Raw genomic sequence first — 2,762 nt, 5'->3', positions numbered from 1 at the left:
GTGGATCTGCCTCTCTCCACTCACTGAAGGAAGGTCCTCTGAATCATCCTGCCAAACAGACAGCAGCTCTTTAAATATTACCGGACCTAAAGTACCCATAATAGAAAATGTGAATGTAAACAGAGAAACTAACAACACGGTCCCATTGTACACCAGAAATCTGGAACAGATAATAAAACAAATTAAGACCAAGACCATTGTAACTTGCCTTCTCCAGCTCATCAAAACAGCTTTGCAGGATTTTCTTATCACACATGCCATGCATTTTCTGCCTGTAAGCAGTGAGCTTTTCCACAAGCTTTATTTTGGCTCTGCAGGTTTATAGCTCTAGCCACAAATGTGTAACCCACTTTTTAAACTATGCTTATTACAACCTCTAAAACAGTGAGCAATTCACTAAAGAAATTAGGTTATGGACAAGATTCTGAAAATCACCATGAATATATTACAACACTATGTCTAACCAAAGCTTTGTGCAGTAATTGAAAGGAACAAAATTAACAGTGCAATTCAGTACAAGGAAAGTCAGTTTACATTGTTAGGGTTTGGTTGGGGTTTTTTTCTAACTAACAGCATGACATATTTTATAATTACACTTTAGTCATTCTGCTGTGCTTGTGTTTTAACCAGCTTGCACAACTGCCAAACAATTACATTGTCTTCAGCAACATGTTGAAGGTGTTAAATCTTCATTGTATTACGGTGAGAAGCTAATGTGTCTGGTCGCAGTACTGAGGTAAGAATGCTATTCCATTGATGTACACAGTGGTGTCAGAGAAGATTCCAGGTTTTTAAGACAGATGTACACAAACTTGTAAAATAAAAAGAGGTGTTCAAGCTCAGAGCCTGGTTCTTAAGCAGAGAGAGCTGCTGTGGTCACACTTGGAAAGTGGCAGATCTGGGACCAGCTGTGTTAAGGTAGGAGTATGTGAAGCTGCAGTATCCTGGTACCCTTGAAAATCCCTCAAAAGTGCTTAAGATGACAAAAGCATCAGCCATTTCTACAACTGAGGCAGGAAGGGTGGAGGTTGAGTCCGTGGAGAGGCAGGGGATCTCCTATGCCTGGTCAGAGGCAGACCACTCCACCAGGAGAGGCATGAGAAACAGTTCTTTAGACACAGACACCTGCGGTGGGGAGCAGGACCTGACAGAAAAAAATTTTGACAGCTGGTGTGGGAGCTTTACCTATAATTTTAACATACAGTCTGCCAAACCAGCCCTCAGCATGGTTTTCTCCTAAATTCATAATCAGACAGGTTAGGGGTAATCAGAAATACATGCTTGGGAATGAAATATTCAGCCTATCATTTTGAACACCTCAGGGATAACAATACAAACACGCTGAAGAAAACACTGGTACTAAAACCACTGGACTTCTGAATTATCCATGAAATGGAAATTACCAAATATATTTCTATGTGGGAGAGGAGGGATAAAATCTTTGGGCACTGAAATCTTTAAATGCCAGAAGCTATAATAGACAAACCTTTGTGTGCCAGAAGTTGCATACAATTTCCTGTGCAACAACAGCTGAACATAAACTGTTATGTGCTGCTTATGCACAGTTGTACATAAATAACACAGGGTTCATGCAGAGCTTCATATAACGAAGTTTATGTGCAAAATCTTTCCACCTCACTAACTTTTTGTGCATACATTTGTAATAAATTGAACCACTAAAAATAACCTGAAAGGCAATTAAAAAAGCAAATGAAAAACCATGCTACATGTTACATAATACAATTCAGAAGAGTAAAATTTTGTAAAATTTCATGTCAGAAGGTATCCAACTTTTATTAAAAGTCTTCTCTGTTCAGTTTTAATCACACTTTGTAACACTTCCTAGTTACACAATCACCAAGAGGGAACCTCCGTTCTGGGGTTTCTGGGGAATCTCAACAAAGGATTCTTGAAGATCTGTGCAGGGAGCTGGGAGCTTATTTATTCCATCCTAGCATTGTCTCTTCCATCATCTAGGTCTACCCTCTGGATTCAGGCCTATATTTGATGAAAGTCTTTATAAACTAACAAAAATAGGAAGTTCAACAGTAATAACTCAGTTTTCCACCTGACCTATACTTCATATAGAAACTTATGCGTCCAAGTTGCTACACCTTTCATTTCACTTCCTATGTATAAAGCATTATAGCTGCCATAAATCTGTTAATGAAGGAGTATTGTGCTTTCCAATATAGCAGCATAACAGATTTTGAAAAACAGGCCAACTATTTTGATTTGTTTTCTGTTCCAACCTCTAGAGTCCTCTTTCAAGCCAGTAAGGTAAACTATGGCGCTATTTATAACATCACCATATTTTAATGCATTGTTTTAAAAGTCCCAAAGGTTTGTTTTCACACTTTGTATTTTCTGTTGCGGTCTCTACAGATTTCAGCACTGTGCAATAGGCATTGTATTACAGCTAAAACATTTGCATAGGTCTTATCTTCTACAGTTAATTTCTTTTAAATTATCAAGTTCTTGAGGAATTTATAACTTGCCACAGTGTGGTTTACATTTTTATTCAGGAATGGACTCATCTGTTTCATAACTAAAAATAAGCAAATGTATTTTTGCTCTTTATGACTTCATAGAATCATAGAATCATAGAATCATTAAGGTTGGAAAAGACCTCTAAGATCATCAAGTCCAACCCAACACCACCATGCCCACTAAACCATGTCCCTAAGCGCCTCATCTACTCGTCTTTTAAATACTTCCAGGGATGGGGACTCAACCACTTCCCTGGGCAGCCTGTTCCAATG

This window comes from Aptenodytes forsteri, unplaced genomic scaffold, assembly GCF_000699145.1.
Source record: "Aptenodytes forsteri isolate BGI_AS27 unplaced genomic scaffold, ASM69914v1 Scaffold137, whole genome shotgun sequence".
Lineage (NCBI taxonomy): Eukaryota > Metazoa > Chordata > Aves > Sphenisciformes > Spheniscidae > Aptenodytes > Aptenodytes forsteri.
Note: the sequence above shows the minus strand (reverse complement) of the source record.